Genomic DNA, 18,456 nt, shown 5'->3' on the forward strand with positions numbered 1-18,456 from the left:
GTTCACATTTTAAAGTTTAAAATTCTCTCTTGGGGGGAAATGTTGATGTTGATCAAAAACCACAGTACCTGCTGGGGGTCTCATTATTGGCATTAAACCACTCAGCAAGGACTCTTGAAAGTAATCATTTCCAAATGGCTATTTGGCAGAATCCAACTACGTCACAAAGAGATGCATTAGGAAATCATTTGGGTTCTCACTTCTCCTAAAACAAAAAAATTTTTTAAGATTCAGCTTTTGTAAAAAGCCGAAACATCTGCCATTGGAGATAAGAAGTTGCCCCTTTGTAGTGAATGCTCAGAGGACTTTGAAGATAGGTACATGAAATGTCCCTGTTCTTTTAGGTTATAATTACTCCAAAGCAGTCCAATGATGCTTCTTGTGTGTTCACATGTGCTGTCCAAAAGAGAGGCGCAACATCTGGCACCACCAATTTTGATGTCAAGACAATTTCACCAGTCAGTTAAAACAGGTACACTATGGTCTGTTTCATTAATTTAAATTTTGTCCTCTAATTTATTTCACCTGAAGGCCATATGTTCATCCAGTATTCAATCCAGTGACAGGAACAGATACGCAACAAAATGGTAACAGAGCAGGAGTCTCTCTTCCCATCTTTCCCCTTCAATTTCTTCAGAAATAGCAATAGTCAATCTGAGCCTAAAATAAATGCGGGTTTCCTTACTGTTAAGTAAATTGCACATGGAAATATGCCTTCTTCCTGCAAAGGGAAGGAACTCTTTGCTCGGAAGTATCACATCTTGAAATGTATAACAAGCAGGCAGGAAAGAAGAAAGGACACTCACAACCAGAATTACTCCTTGAGAAAGTAAAATTAAAGAAAGTACAATGGTGCATTTTATTAATGTTTAGTAAAGCCTGCACATATGATGACTTCCTGCCATTTGCCTGAAAAATGAGGAAGTGAAACCAATTAGCCTCTTAATTTAAACTGAGCCTCTCCTCTTGCTCCACAACCCACGGAAGTGATCCAAGAAATAAAAACTAGAGTTAAAGGGGAAGAGACATCATAATCCAAGATATAATGTATGGCTCTTGGAATAGTTCTTGTTTTAGGCCTCACGACCCAACAAATGCTGTCTGAATTATAGCAGTATATACTCAGACATTATTTTTAATACACTGACCCAATAATACATAAAAATAACATTGGAGGAAGCATAATAAACATGGTTTCTGTTTTTTCAAAAACAATCAGAAACCAGTTGTCTTATATGCAACCTTTCCCCTGAAATGTTTCATCATAGAAAAGAAAAAAGTCACTAAGGCATCTAATGAAAACAGTGGCTCACAAAGACTATACCCGCTTACTTGAACCAATAAGGAAGTTAACAGAAATTAAATCAACTAAATGCAAAACACTTTAACAAATCAAAAAAAGAAAAGATTGAATCACTAGGCATCACTAAGTTGGGTGATATTTCCAGGAGTTTGTGAAATCACACCCACACCCCCGTACTCAAACCCGCACACGAGTTGGGGCAGGGCTTCAAAAACCAAAAGCTGCAGCCTAATGCTGACCCTAGAATGATTCCTTTCTTGTCCTGTTGTGTACTTAGGCTTTCCCAAGTATACTCACCGTCAACTCTTTTTTTAGAGCCTGTCATACACTACATACTAAATGAAATGACTGCTACAATATTCTAGATCTTCCACAAACTAGAGTTGAGAATATAGAGGTGGGAAAATTTCCAACGATGAAGTATTCTTCTTTCTTTTCCACATATTCTTCTTAATAAATATTACTGCTGAGGCAATTAAGTCATTACTTATTGCTTGTTTTGTACTATAACAGGTGCCACAGGAATTTTATAAAGTACAGGTAATGAACTTTTTTCTAAATAACAGCTTTATCGATATCACATATATATCCTACAACTCAGCCATTTAAAATGTAGAGTTCTGGCTGGATGTGGTGGCTCACACCTATAATCCTAGCACTTTGGGAGGCCGAAGCGGGCAGATCACTTGAGGTCAGGAGTTCCAGACCAGCCTGGCCAATGTGGTGAAATCCCGTCTCTACCAAAAATACAAAAATTAGCTAGGCGTGATGGTGCATGCCTGTAATCCCAGCTACTTGGGAGGCTGAGGCAGGAGAATCGCTTGAACCCAGGATGAGGAGGTTGCAGTGAGCCAAGATTGCGCCACTGCATCCTAGCCTGGGAGACAGAGAGAGACTACATCTCAAAAATAAAATAAAATAAAATGTAGAGTTCAATGATTTTTAGTATATATACAGATATGTGCAAGCATCACCACAAGCCATTTTAGAACATTTTCATTTGGGTAATGAGACTTTTAAGGAGTTGTCAAATACCTAAGTACTCAAAACATCACACTACTTAGATAGAAAAGCTTGGCCGGGTGCAGTGGCTCACGCCTGTAATTCCAGCACTTTGGGAGGCCGAGGCAGGTGTATCACCAGAGGTTGGGAATTTGAGATCAGTCTGACCAACATGGTGAAACCCCATCTCTACTAAAACTACAAAATTAGCCAGGCGTGGTGGCATGTGCCTGTAATCCCAGCTACTAGGGAGGCTGAGGCAGGAGAATCCCTTGAACCTGGGGGGTGGAGGTTGCGGTGAGCTGAGATCATGCCACTGCACTCCACCCTGGGCAACAAGAGTGAAATTCTGTCTCAAAAATAAATAAATACATGAAATTTAAAAAGAGATAGAAAAGCTTGCTGCTAAATGCATTCCTTCTTGTTCTGGCTTTCAAGTACAGTTGTCCCTTGGTATCAAGGGGATTGGTTCCAGGACAAACCTCACCCCTGCCATGGATACCAAAATCTGTAGATGCTTAAGCCCCATATATAAAATGGTATAGCATCTGCATACAAACCACACAAATCCTCCTGTATACTTTAAATGATCTCTACATTACTTACAATACCTAATGCAATGTAAATGCTATGTGAATAGTTGTTATACTGTATTGTTACTTATGTTATTTTTTATTGTTACTTATTTTTAAGTATTTTGCATCTGAGGTTGGTTGAATCCACACAGCCCATGGATTCAGAAGGCCAACTATATATATTTATATGGGGGCTCTGATGTAACTGCTTTGTTCTTTTTCTGTGTAACACATGAGAGTTTGGATCTGATCCAACAGCCTATGAGATACTATTGAAAAGTTCTGAGCAGGTTGGAACTTCATCATAGGACTCATGAAGAAGACAGTGGCATGGCACAGAGTTCAATTTTACAGGGAAGAAACACAACAAAGAAATGGGACCAAAGAAAGCTACCGCAAGGCCCACACAGGAGGTAAGAGCCTGAAATTGTGTGGTAAAAATGGGCAAGAAGGAAGGACTTAACACGGAAAAGATAGAACAAGCAGGTTGTGGCTATAGTCTGTGCTGCAGTGAGAGAAAGAGGAGACCAAGAAAGAAGCACGGCTTGAACCTGGGAGTCCAAGAAAATGGGAGCGCCTTTAGCACCACCGGGGGGTCCAGAAGGAAAACTGGTGAAGGGTGAAGTTGATAGGCCACTTTTAGCTGTGTTACGTTGTCTAATGCATTTCCAGGTCGTAGAGGCTAGAATCTCAATTCTGGAAAGTTTCTTCCTGGGGCATTGGAAGGGAAATCCTGCTAAGTATGCACAGCTGAATATTCAAAGCAGGAAACAAAATCATCTAGATACTGGTTGATGTAAGGTTTCAGATCTGGTGGGAGGACCAGTGGAACTCGGCAGATGGGACTGAGAGGGCCCCCTGCTTCTCTGCAATGTAGCAAATGGCTGCATGAAAGAGGAGAGGGCAGCTTTGAGGGTTCTCTGTGTGTGAGGGTCTGCCCAGGCTGACCTAGGAGAGAGATGGGTACAAAATCAAGTTTATCCCACCTTCCAGTGTCACCTTTTTCCCACTCTTCTCCTATATCAGGTGTGTCCCCATGACCTTCCTAAGGATATGGAATGAGGGGCAAGGAAGGTTCTAGAAATGTTAAATAAATACACACATTTACTGTCTTTTATGGCAATGGCCATGAAACTCTACCTCAGAGCGTCCACTGGGCCAGAAGTAAATTTCCAAATTCTGTTAATACGTGCAACGGCTAGCCATGAGTCATGTGCCTTCAGTTTGATAAGAAAATTCTGATACTGCATCATGAAGAACTAAATATGTTTACTCAAAACTCACTAGGAATATTTTAGGCACCTTATTGAAAATTAATTTATTTTTACTAAAATTGAAGAGTACAGTTGATGTCCCAACCTATTGCTGACTATAAACTCATAAATTTCACTACCTTGAGATAGTACAAAGCATGAATAACTCTAAAATACTAAATAAGTTCCCCCCTTTTCTCTCCCAACTCATCTCCAGAAATGAGTAACACAGAAAGCGAAGAAAAAAATGGAAAAAATACAAACCACAAATCAATAGCCATAACAGATAATCAATTGGGTGAAAAAACTCATTCTGGAACTTTGATTTCAACCTAATTTTAGAGTAAGTAATTATTCTGTCCAAGAATTAGTAAGAATCAAACAGACAATGCCATATAGAGAATATTTTATAATCATAAAATGCTGCGTGTTTTGAAACATGGCCATTGAACTCTTTTGCATATTAAGAATACAAGACTGTGTGCCAAACCTGATTTCTGCACCCTCCCCTTTTTAACCAAATCCAAGAAAATGATTCTGATTGAATTACCTCACAGTTATGTACTCGCTGATGCCCTGACACTTAATGATTAGGGTGACCATATAATTTATCATCCTAAAAGGATAATTTCTAAGAGTAAAAGGGGTACTATTAAAAATTATACTAGGACAATATGTGTAAACCACAATAGTCCTAGGCAAACTGGGACATACATATGATCCTATTAGAAGTATTCTAGAATAGAAGAAGGTTGTAAAAGAGCATTTAAAAAGCTGAAGAGAAGTTATAAAGGTGAAGAATATAGGGCATGGAAAAAAATCTGAATATTAGCAGGAGTACATAGTCCTAATATCCCTTACGGTGCATATTACAGATTATAAAAAGTTTATGAACTCCCATAACAAACAATCCTGTAAAAATAGGACCTAGGTTGGGCACAGTGGCTCACACCTGTAGTCCCAGCACTTTCGGAAGGCCAAAGCGAGTGGATTGCCTAAGCTCGGGAGTTTGAGACCAGCTTGGGCAACACGGCAAAGCCCCATCTCTACAAAAAAGTACAAAAATTAGCTGGGCATGGTGGGCGTCCTAGCTTCTTGGACGGCTGAGGGGAGAGAATCACTTGAGCCTGGGAGGTCAAGGATGCAGTGAGCAGAGATCACACCACTGCACTCCAGCCTGAGTGACAGAGACCCCATCTCTTAAAACAGAAAAATTAAATTAAATTTTAAAAAGGATCTAACGCACTGGGAGAAAATATCTGTAAAATAGTACGAAGAGTTAATAGTTTGTAATAGTAAAAATTTGCAAGTCATATTTTTTTAAATCTCCCAATAAAGAAAAGGGCAACCGGAAAAAAAGTAACAACTGAAAAATGATTTAGCCTCACAAGTATTGAAAGAATTAACAAATTCAAATGGCAATGACATAGTATTTTTCAAGTAGTAAACTGGCAAAGATGCTTTTAAATGCTCATATTCAGGATTTGGAAATCTAAGGCAAAACTGGAATTCTATATACCAATGTGAAAATACAAACAGCCACAAAGCTTTCTGCAAAAACTCAACAATAGCTACCATATCTTTCTCTTTTTTTTTTTTGAGACAGAGTCTCGCTCTGTCGCCCAGGCTGGAGTGCAATGGCACAATCTTGGCTCATTGCAAGCTCTACCTCCCAGGTTCATGCCACTCTCCTGCCTCAGCCTCCTGAGTAGCTGGGACTACAGGTGCCCACCACCATGCCCGGCTAATTTTTTGTATTTTTAGTAGAGATGGGGTTTCACCGTGTTAGCCACGATGGTCTCCATCTCCTGACCTCGTCCACCCGCCTCGGCCTCCCAAAGTGCTGGGATTACAGGTGTGAGCCACTGTGTCCGGCCAATAGCTACCATATCTTAAAATATTGTATACATTTCTGCTCCAGTGATTCCACTCTTAGCAACTTTCCCCAAGGAAATGCTCCAGTATGTTGCAAATATTAGCTATAGGACGTGTATTCATAGTTGATTAAAAACATCAAAAAATCAAAACCTAAACATTCAACAATAAGGAATGGGGAACATAAATGATAGTCCATTCATGTGATGGGAGACTATGCAACTATGAGAAATAACGTTTTACTATATTTAACTAAATAAAAAGTGTTTTATTACATTTAACTGAATAAAACTGTGGATAATATATTGCCAAATGGAAAGAGTGGACTGCAAATTCATATGTAAACCTTATACTAGTTCTCGAAAATGTGCACTTACATACACACATATATATACACATATACACACACAAAATATATAGAAAGAGGTAGGGTAGAAAAATTTACATGTGTTGAAAGTGATTATCTCTGATGGTAGGATGAATAATTTCTCTTTTTCCTATTGCTAACTTATATTTTCCCAATTTAACAAATTAAAATAGTGTATTTTGTAAAAGTAAAACAGTTGCTAAGAAACTGGAAAAAAAAATTATATCCCCTTACAAGAACTTTATGTCAAAGATGTAACAAAACTGGTAATAGAGTTAAAAGATCATGTTCTTTAAGTCAGAAGATGTCTAAGGTGAAGTGGTTTGGGGCTGTACTTGGGATTCCTCTAAGATCAACCTTGTGACGATAAAACTGAGATAAAATATATAAGAAAATGTAAGAGAGTGGTCAAGTATTATATAAAGGAATTTGAATATTATATAATGGAATGATTTTACTAGTGAGCCATTAACAGAACATGTTTTGGGTTGAGTTGTTTTTCTTAATTCCGCAGTGATCCATCCATCACTCTGCTTTGTAAGTACTGTGATATACTTGCAAAATGGCTGGCTGGACACAGCAGAAACAGAACTGGCATGCTGGATGAAAACCACAGCCTTTATGTTAGTAATCCTTGTCCTAATCAATGGAAACAAAAAATAGGGCACTCCCAATGGATTTACTGGGAAACTCACCAAAAAGTAGAAAATCAATCAACCCCCACTACATATATTCCTCATAGTCCTTGACCTCAGGACCCTAAACACAGTAGAGGCTCAAAGAAAAAAGGGTAATACATAATTATTTCAATTGCACTCCTTCAAATATCCGTGCATAGAAAACTTTTAAAAATAAAGACACTTGAAATCTACCAAAATGTGATCAATAGCTGTGTCTGGCTTGTAAAAATACAAGTTATACTATCTTTTTGTCTGTATTTTACAAATTTCTAACAAGCATTTATTAAATGAAATTTTAAGCAATCTTTGCAATCCTTGCAAATCTGCTGCACTTGGATTCAATAACTAACCAACTGGTTATGTGACTGTAAATGAGTGAATTTACCTTTCTGGGTTTCATTTATCATCAAATGGGTTGGGAATGATGACTTCTTAATGGATAGAAACAAAATCCGTGAAAAAAAAAATACTATTTTTAGAAGTTCCACTAGTCCCAGTTAGCACATAAGACTAATAACCTCACATGGCAGATACTGGGCATTGCAGAACCCATTTCTGACCTCAAAAGCTCTCAAGACAACATAGATTTGAAGATTATTGTAACCCAGGGAACCAAGGGAAGGGCTCCCCTCAGGGCTTTTGGTTCATGAGCCAAATTTGAGCCTCAAGATCAGTTTAAAGCCAAGCTACAAACCACAAAAGAAACTTAAGAGATTTTAACTACAGTATATACTGACACATGTTCAACGTGTCTTGAGAAAAGGAAAAATACGTTATATCAGATTTGTCAAATATAACATGACACGGGTGAGAACATTGGGAATGTTAGTACTTTTTCTGCGATTAAAATGTTTTGACTCTCAGTAGTCCAGGAATAATATGGGTCACAATTCTCCCATATTTACGGGAGAGTCAGACCGGATAAATCAAAAGTGTCTTCTCTTTCTATAATGATATAAATCTCTAGTATGCACATTCATGTGAGACTACCCTTAATTAAAGTTTGATTTCCTCTACTATGCAAATTGGAAAAAAAAATAAAGTACCTTTATCCTGGAAGTAACTTTTTTTTTTTTTGAGACCAAGTCTTGCTCTGTTGCCCAGGCTGGAGTGCAGTGGCATGATCTTGGCTCACTGCAACCTCTGTCTCCTAGGTTCAAGCAATTCTCCTGCCTCAGCCTCCCAAGAGTAGCTGGGATTACAGGCACACACCACCACACCTGGATAATTTTTGTATTTTTAGTAGAGATGTGGTTTTGCCATGATGGCCAGGCTGGTCTCCAACTCCCCACCTCAGGTGATCCACCCACCTCAGCCTCCTATTGGGATTCCTCTAAGATCAACCTTGTGACGATAAAACTGAGATAAAATATACGAAGGGATTTTATCTCAATATACGAATATACGAAGGGATTTTAAGCTATCTGGGATTACACGCTTGAGCTACAGTGCATGGCCAGTGACTAACTTCTTACTTTAAAATTGTCCCATGTGGTGTTGGGCAACTACCAGAATACTGCTTTAGAAGAACACTTAATAGTGAGAAAATATGTTCCTCATATATTAGAGGAGAAAACAGGTAGGCAGTATGAACGAATGATACCTGTTCAAAATCTACTGATTCATTCAGAATACATTTATAATATTAACAATAGGATATCTAGCTAATGGCAATACTAGTACTTTTTTCTTAATCTTTTCTGTATTTTAAAAATTTGGTACATTCTGAAAATAAATTACTTTCATAATCAAAAACTATAATAAAAGCATTTTAGAATTATTCCAATGGGGCTCACAAATCTTCAGCCATAACAGATCATCTGGCTCTATCAACCAACCAATAAGAGCCTGTTTCATGAAGCTGTGTATACAAGATGCAGGTTGTCAGTTAAACCATTCGTTTAAAACACTCAATCATCTAGGCACCATTAAGCCACCTCACTCCATATATCCTCTTTAGACCAGAAACCAAACCATTCCTATTCCCTCCTCCACCAAACTTAGCATTCAACAACCTCGGAGGCCCCTCTGGTCAGGCCCAGTAGAAAATATGTTTGGGAGCAGGTGGAAGTTCATGGGGCCCCTCGCATAACTCTGTGAACCACCATCTCTTCCACTGAGGCACTGCTCCAACCTCTGTCACTCACTGTAACGCAAGACAAACCTGGTCTGCCACTTTGACACTAATTTAGCTTGCCCAGTGTGAAATTAACCTCAATGAACAAATACTCAATGAACACAAGATGACACACTGCCTCTTTAAAGCAGCTGTGATTCCATAATTACCTGTTTGTGACTGGAGTGACAAGAAGATGTGAATAATTCAGGTATTCAGAGTCTAAATACTTTATGAAACATCTAGTTCTGGAAGGGTATAAATCCAACGAGAGCAAAGGAAACAAGGGAGAGCCATTCTGCTCGTGTGGGCTGTCCCATCTGAGAACACCAGGGGTCTCAGCCCACCCCAGAGAACTTAGCAAGGCGGCTGGGGAAGCACAAAGGTCTATCTGTCAGCTTTCCAGTTCCTTTTGAATCTGTCTTCATAGTGCAACTTCCTTATTTGTTTGAAGTACTGTAAATTCCGAGAATATCAGGCACACCCATACTCAAATGTAAATAGAAAAACACGTCACAAAGCCAAATACAAATTGGTTCTTGGGCTATTAATTGGGGATCATCCATCAGATAAGGCTGATGTTCTTTACGTGTTTAATGTGGCACCTTCACAAAAGAGATAACACTTTAAAAATCTATTTGCCAGCTTTGAAAATTTAGCACTTGAAACAGATATGAAGTATCTGTAAAGTTGCTTTACTCAAAAAGCAAGAAAACAAGTAGTTTAAGAAGAAAAAAAAAGAGAGACAGATTTCTTAAATTCCACACTGCTTTGTTACCACTAAACTAAATGTATTGCCTCAGGTTGTGTCTGTCTGGGTTATGATTACATGCAAAACCTAGGCCAAAACTGCCCTCCATATTTTATGCATGCGTCTTTTCAATAAAGTGCGTATTAGGAGAACAGAAAAAGCCTTCTTATTTTGGAAAATGCCTTAAAACGTTTAATTACCTAGGTTAGAGGTAAGCTACATACTCACGGATGAAAAATACACCTCTTAGGGGAAAAAAATCCGGCTGCCCTAATTATACATGGATGATCTAATTAAACTGTCATTCACAATTCATTAAAGCTATTAATAAATTGTAAATGGGCAAAGGGATAATATAGTTAAATTTATAGAAGTGTTAAGACCTATTAAACGCAGCCAAGTACTAGTGGTGAAGATCCCTAAGAACATGAACTTTACACCTCATCCAAGGGACACTTAAAGGCCTCATCTAAAGGTTCTTGACTGACTTCTTGTTTATAAATGAGGAAACTGAGGTCTACTGAAGTTATATAAATCACCCACGTTTACATCCTCTAACTTTCCCACTACTTATAAGGTTGCCACACTCCCTGAATTGCAGGCATTTCTTCAGTCCTAAACAGAAAATGCTAGCATGCCTTGCTACTTTAAGTGGAGGACAAGGGCTTGATAATCATTCCTGGAATAGTTCACAGAACCAAATATTAGATGGGAAGTTAACTGATGCAGAGGAGAGAGGACCAAATGGTGAGGTGGTAACATCACTACCTACAGAACAACAACTATGCTGCTAGCTGACACTGGAAGAAGAGAGAAGCAACAGGAACTAAAGAAAACAGAAACATTTTGTGAAGTCTGATGTGTCCAGAAAAAAGGTTCCTAGGAATTTCATGGTGAGTAAAATATCCTTATTAGTAATCTACCTGTTGACAAAAGAAATTTTTGCTGAAACTAAGATAGAATCACACCGCCAACCAAAACAGCAGAGTAACCACTATGTCAATAAAGGATTGAGAATAAACAGAACATTTTCCAGCTCTATAAATAATGTGTTTTCATCCTCTTAAGATTCCACATTTCCAAAAACCCCAAAAATACCTAGGCAAAGGAAACTCCATCAAAAGCACATACGTCTTAGAACTAGTCAGTCAGTGCCTGCAGCCTGCAAACCAATGTGCAAAGCCTGGGCGGATGACCCAGCAGTCATATGCTCCACCACTGACAGCTGGAAAAACCAGTCTCTTCAAATAGGCAATGCAGAATAAAACAAAAATAAAATAAAATAAAACCTTCCCTGCATTGTTGTTAACTGCAGTCTTTGTTTTACACAGTAACAGTATATTTATGATGCCTTACAGCAGTTGCTATACTGATCAACAGTAACACATGAGTTAAAGCCCAGGGTCTCAGATTCAGGTACTACCACTAGCTAGGTAGCTTTGAGTAAGTTAAGGAACCTGTCACTTTCTTTTCTTCATCTGCAAAATGAGGATAATGATGCCTAGCTCACAGGGTTTGTTTGCAAAAAATACAGGTAGAGCCCTTAGCAGTGACTGCCACAAAATAAATGCTATAACTTACTATGGCAAATAAAGCCATTCACAATAAAGCCTCATCTGCCCTCTCCGGGCTACGACCAACTCTCCCAAGTAACAAGTTATGTTCTTTCAGACCTTCAGGTTTTTTACTTCCCTTTCCCCAAATATCCTTCTCTGCCAGGCAAAACCTCCCTCATTCTTGTCCTTTAAGTTGGTCAACTCCCCAGAGGCAGGCTGGCTGCTCCTTCTATGTCTATTATGTGATTACATTTGGATTATAATTACTTATGTAATGAGAAAGACATTTATTTACTGGAATGAGGGGGAAGGGCGAAGACCAGCCTATCCAAGCTATTTCCACGAAGAGGCAAGCAGTGAGCCCTGGGCTGGGCTGTACTTCCCAGGGGCACAGGCTGTGGGGAGGGCCCCAACCTAAAAGGAAGAGAGGACAAGTTTTCAAAACACCACAAGCATGACTCTGCCCTATGCCAGTGCCATCCCATGTTGTCTCTAAATTCACTAAACTTCACAAAACCCATGTGTGACTGGCTGTGTATGCATGTGTGGATACAAGAAACAAAAGTGTGTGACACGAGGCTATCTGGGAAGGAATCTGAAATGTCTAAAGCACTCAACTGGTGTTCAATCTGTTTCACCAAAATGTCAGAAGGGCAGCTATTACCCATATATGCCTTCTTATTTCCCCCACGACAATGAAATTCCCATGGCTGGAGAGACAGTAAGTAGGCAGAGGGGTTTAGAGCAGTGCTTCTGAAGCTTGACTGTGCATTCGAATCTCCTGGGAACATTATTAAAACACACCTTCTGATTCCGCAGTTCTGGGATGGAGCGTGAGATTCTGCATGTCTAACCAGGGGCCAGGTGATGCCAACACTTAGGCGCCACGGAAGTAGCCGGGTCTCAGAGCACAGGTGTCAGAGCCATAAGGCCTCTGTTCACAGCCCGGCTACTTAATAGCTATGTGACTTAGAGTAATTTCCTTAAAATCTCTGGGCCTCTTTTCCCACCACCCATAAAAAGAAAAAAATAGGAGCACCTACTTCATAGGGTGTTTTTTGAGGATTAAATGAATGAACATGTGTGAAGTTAGCTAGAAGAATATGTGGCACAAGAAAGTGCTAGACAGGTGTTAACTACTGTTATTAATATTTATTTCTGAATATCTCCTGCACCTATCATACAAAGAAACAATTCAAAACAGCATAAATTAATGTTTTTGAATAAAATAATGTTATTTGTGAATTAACATGTTTATAAGATAAGATAGTACGAACAATTAATAAAATAGTACCTATATTAAATCCTCAGAGGACCTAACTGTAGTAAAAGACAGATAATATTTAAAACTACAGTCATTTTAAACCGATGAAGAATTGCATCCAAATCTTGCTCCTCGCAGAAACCTCACTGGACTAGCAGGCTCACTATCCCAACACAGGACACAAACTGCCGGCACTCATCAGCCAGAGATGGCCTTTTACCCTTTTCCAGCAAAGAAAGGGAGACTGAGGCCTGACACAGGACTACCCAGAAGGTGGGGGACCTAGAGGTAGGGATGGAGGAGGACATGGATGAAGGAGGACACAGAGCGGGGGCAGATGACTGTGGGGTCCAGCCAGGAGGGCGGCCTAGGCCTGTGCATGCAAGAATTAACACAGGGTCCTAAGAAGTGGGCAGAGCACAGCAGAAAGAACAACCACTACTGGTGACTGAACATCCATTATTCATCAGGCCCAAATCATGCCATTCGTCCTATAAATAACCCTGTGAGGTAAACTTTATTTTCCTGATTCTGCAGCCTGGGAAGACTCCCTAGCATTGTTCAGGAGATTTATTATCCTTTTAAAATGAATATTCCTACAGCCACTGAACCTGGACCCTCAGGAATGAACAGGCAAACACCTGACCAAGAACCAACAGCTCCGTGTGAAGCAGCTGCCCCTAGATACTTTCCATTTGGGAGTCACATTGGAACTTGGTGTTGGTTCCTCTGCCCACAATGTCTTGATACACACAGCCCACCTCTCTCACAAGACTGTAACTCCTTTCAGGGACCCCAGGATTTCCCCAAGAGGATCTCACACACGCCTCAAGGCCTGTGTTCAATCAATTCCCTTGCATTTACTGAAGCAGCTTCTTCCTATGACAGAAAATTCATATTATTAAAATAGAAAATGGGGAAACTGACACTAAGAGGTTAAATACCTGGCCTGAACCCAAAGAAATACTAACTGGCAAAACCGGTGTGTGAACCCAGGACACCAACAGGCCACAGAGCAACAGCCACACACCATGAGGCCAGAAGCAAAGACAGCTCAGCCCTGGTGCAGAGGCAACTTAAAGGATGGAACTTCAGTTCTTAGAGGCAGAAATGAGTGTGGTGGGAACACAAGGTTCAGAGGCCACTGAGGGGTGAGACAGACCGTCACAGCAGTATCCCACAATGGGAACCAAAGCAGAATTCAAATTCTGAATCTCTTGGGAGAGACAGGGGCTTAGGAATGCTCCTGGGGCTTAAAGAGGGCTCCTAGCAGAAATGAACTTGGTTAGCATGGTCCCCACCATGAGTGAGCAGCAGTACTGGCCACGCAAGTCCTAAAGCCCTTGGTTGCAGCCACGAGGGAACAGCAGCACCTGGGGCAGAGCCACAACCAGTATCTCAGCCCTAGCCCCAACAGCGCTGGAAAAGTGGCACAGGTGAGCTAGGGGAAGGGAAAGACCTTTTAATTGCTCTGTCTGCAGGAAAAGACGTGGGGCTAACACCAGGTCTACCAGAGCTGGGAGCTTCATTTTATTTTTAAAGGGAAACATGAGAGATTCACACGCGCATTCTCCTCGTGGGCAGGAAACTTTTCCATATTTTCCATATCTTTACCCATATTCCAACTCAATGAAAGCTCCACCTTGGTTCAGAATCCTACTCTCCAATTCCCCCTCGAGTTTCCTGCAATCTGGTTTTTGTCTTGAATTCTTGGAAGAAGCTATCCTCAAAAAAGATTCCAGATTCACGTGACCACGTCTTGCCCCATCTGGTGTAAAACCACCCTCACAGAATGCCCCCGCTGCTCCAGCTCCATTCTCTCTTCCTGTACTTTGTGTCTTACAGACGAACCTTCCTATTTACCCTGACTCTTCTCTTATCAAAAAACTTACCACATCTGGGTTAAACTACTTACTATAATGTTCTTACCAGGTTCCCTTCCTGAAACTCTGCTTCTCTGGAGGCAATTAGAAATGATTCCATTAAGCTCATATCCATGTGTTGGTCAGCTCTAAACTCATCACCAAATTCTCAATTCCTTACAAAGAGAATTTCCCATTTGGGGGAAGTAACTCATTTTCTAGCTGCAGTACGTTATTAAGCTTGCTCATTTCTCAGTGCTGATTCTTCCCTGATTTGCTTCTGTGCCTCCACACTACATGGCTGTCACTACCTGATGCAGGAAAACACGTTATAACACATTTACATTTTTGTCCCATCCTTGAACTCCACACACACCAGCAGCCGTTTGCTCCCGCAAGCCTTCCCCATTCGGCATACAGCTACCTTCCCACGCCCATTTCTGCACCTTATTGCCCATCTACTGAAGTTCCAATATCTGCTTTCTCATGTATGATAAACAAAAACATCTGTACTGATAAACAAGAAAATGTTTACAGGTAGTTATCTCTAGGGAGGAAATGGGGAAAGGGAAGGAAGTTTTACTTCTCATTTCATACAGTTCTGTGCCATTTGAAATTTTAATGAGCATGTACAGCATTTGTTTTTCAATAAACACTTTTTACAAAAGAAACCAGTTAATTAGTATTAAAAACATAGGTACAAGGATAATCACTACAATGTTCTCATGACTGGGGGAAAAACAGGGTAAAAAATTATAGGTAGAAACCGGAAACACCTAAATCAATCAATACATAGGGCCTTGATATAATAAATAAGAATACATATATAAAATATAATACTGGGGAGCTGCTAAAAATACTATATTGTCATTGCAAACATCTACAATATATTTTAAAAGGTTATAAAATAACTTTTTAATTTAAAAAAAGCTACATTCTTAAGATTAAAAACACTATGAGGCCAAGATGTACATCCTGTATCTTCACCCCAGTAGACTTTGTTTAGGGCACATTTATAAAATATGAATACTGAACACAGTCAAGTGTTTGTTTGTTTTTGAGACAGAGTCTCACTCTGTCACCCAGGTTGGAGTACAGTGGCTTGATCTCGGCTCACTGCAACCTCTGCCTCCTGGGTTCAAGTGATTCTCCTGCCTCAACCTCCCTAGTAGCTGGCTGGAATTACAGGCTCACGCCACCATGCCCAGCTAATTTTTGTATTTTCAGGAGAGACAGGGTTTCTCCATATTGGCCAGGGTGGTCTTGAACTCCTAGCCTCAAGGGATCTGCCCACCTTGGCCTCCCAAAGTGCTGGGATTACAGGCATGAGCCACTTCATCCAGCCCATTCACTTATTTTAATAAATCGGCCATTGCTAAAGACATGTTTGGACTCATCTTTCACAAATACTTTCATGGGTATTTGTGAAAATCAGTCAAGCTTTATAGTTTATTTACTTATTTGGTTTGTTTTTACAAGACAAATTAGTCAACTTTGTAGTTTATTTACTTAGCTGTGTACCTAAAAATGTAATCATCTATATGGTCAACTTCTTTTTGTAAAGTCTGATTTGTTCTCAGTCCATGGTTGGAATAGGTCCCTCAACCTGAACACCAGAGAAGGGGTTACTTTAAGGAGAAGAGGCTGCATAGATGAATTCCAAGGCCTTTCTACGACCTAACCTTATGATTCTCTCTGTTCCATTTGTGGGAAGGTGGTGAAGGGGGTCATCTCAATGAGTTATCAGATCCAAGAGATGTGAATGATCTTAAAGTTCACATTTCAAATTTTCCTAAATAAGCTTATTCAGCATTCACTCTGTCCCTAGGATTAGTGCATGTGAGGCAAAGCAGGTCTACAGACCTAGGACAAGGCACACAGAATTCATTCCCACGAATCTCAGGCCCTCAATTACAGGGAATGTCTGCTCCTTACCCGCATTCCATCTAGCTTCAGCCGAAAGGCATTCTGATGACCAGTAGGATCATCATGAGTGGGCAAAAACACAAAACTCATATTCAATTCCCTGTTGTTAAAAAACATTTCCTGGGAAGCCTGAAATTGAGGTTTAGGTAGTATCTGTATTTTCTATTTCTCTAACCCACTTAACAAAGTGAGAAAATATGCTCAAAGGTGGGTTGACTCAAAGCAGGAAATAGACTCAGTTTTTATATTTAAAATAACGTTTTTGTTGTTGTTGTTCTAAAGTCACAATGGAGTGGAATATGACCCAACAGTTCTACAAAAGAGAAGAAATGGAAGAAACCGTTTTCATTGTACTTTCAAAACTTTTCCCTGTTTATGTCAAATCCAAAATTAATATAAAAACAGTACAAAGAATACTTGTTTTACAAGAAGTTGTCGCTTCTATCTTCCAACTTTTAGTCATTCTATAACAAAAATATTTATGACACACAAATAATAAAAAAGTAACTAAATATGTTAGCAGTATCCAACCGTGCTGTTATTCCAAACTTTATTCTTAAGTTTATTACATTTTGTTTTCAAACGATTGCTTTAAAACAGTTAAGAAATGAAGAAAAAATAAGAATTGTAGAAAAAAGTTAAGTTTTAGCTTTCATAAAGTTACTCTTTATTAATTAAATTTCAACACAAAATAGTCATTAGGTGTTTATCTACCATCTTCCAAATTCAGTTTACCATGCTAAATCAGAAAGTGTCAGTTGGCTACTAAACCCAACAACTCTTTCACTCCTCGTATTGTTTAATTATTCATTGGTAAATGTCTAAGAAGCCCATTAATAAACAATAAAACAAAATATCAGGTTTCATGCTAGTGACTCATATCAAAAGACAAGAATGAAACTGGGAAAACATGAAAAACACTTCCAAAAAAGAAAGCAAGCAAATATTAGGTATGTTTTTGAGAATCCTATAAACATCAGCAATTGTTGTTGTTGTTAATTCACTATACAGAGGTTTTAATAAACACAGAAAACTTGTTTTCAAGCTACATTATGGATAAAATAATACAATCCAATAAAGTATCATGTTGTGTTCAGTTCCAAGTACAGCATCTCTGTGAAGCCTACCAGCTGGAAATCATTGCTAACAATTTGGATGTGACGAAACAGAGGTCCCAAGAGGTTAGGTAAGGCCAAGTGCGCCTAAGCTGCTGGTCTGGGAGTTACACCCAGCCTATCTGAAAGGTGCCCTCAGCACAGCCCATCCCAGGAGATGTAGGACCAGGTCTACTTACACAAGTTCTTGAGATGATATGAAAGTGCATTTAAGTGCAAGAACCCCTAATTAGTTCATGTCTCTCAACAAAATCATCTCTGGGTGTTTATGTTATTTTCATGTTTATGAAATAAAGAAAATGATTTGTATGCTTCGAAAATCATTCAGTGTCTTTAAGTCAATATCCCAACGTTGGTGTAAACTGGATTACAAAATTGCATGCAGGAGAGGTGTGTTTTCCCCTTGGACCTTTCCTAGAACAAAATCTAATGAAGGCAAGCCCTGCAGTATACACATGTGAAAGGGATGAGCCGGAATTAGAAATGGCTTCAAGGGCCCGAGGAAGGTCTCCCAACATGCACACCAGGCAATGAATCCCTGCACACCCAAACCTAGTGGCAGGCCTTCTTTCTTAACACAAAAACAAAATATGAACAGATACTTCATCTGTGACTGCTTTGTTAAGTAATCCTCTTGCGATATTTAATCTGCCAGCATTTGAACAGATCATAAATGTCGTGGCTATCAAAATTAAGGAAGTAAATCAAATACAGCTGGTTGGCAAAGAGAACCAAGTAACAATTACAAAGAACTCTGCACAGGTGACCCAGCCTTCTGCCAGCATGCTGCAGCACAGACAATATGGCCCCT

The 18,456-nt window shown here is 39.5% G+C and overlaps 1 protein-coding gene across 3 annotated transcripts in view; it reads right to left on the reverse strand.

The window, feature by feature from the left end:
• The window catches only part of LOC111543374 (guanine nucleotide-binding protein G(q) subunit alpha), a 270,636-nt gene that overhangs the window by 223,661 nt on the left and 28,519 nt on the right, over positions 1–18,456 (reverse strand). Inside the window, exon 1 of one of the 3 annotated variants that reach the window (XM_023213326.3) lies at positions 14,672–14,827. The exons of 1 other annotated variant lie outside the window; for it this stretch is intronic. The gene's annotated coding sequence lies outside the window, so the exon portion shown is untranslated. Of the gene's footprint in view, positions 1–9,341; positions 9,562–14,671; positions 14,828–18,456 lie in introns of those variants that run through there. One more of the 3 variants, XM_023213325.3, reaches the window with a different exon arrangement.

Source organism: Piliocolobus tephrosceles, chromosome 14, assembly GCF_002776525.5.
Source record: "Piliocolobus tephrosceles isolate RC106 chromosome 14, ASM277652v3, whole genome shotgun sequence".
NCBI classification, from domain to species: Eukaryota; Metazoa; Chordata; class Mammalia; order Primates; family Cercopithecidae; genus Piliocolobus; species Piliocolobus tephrosceles.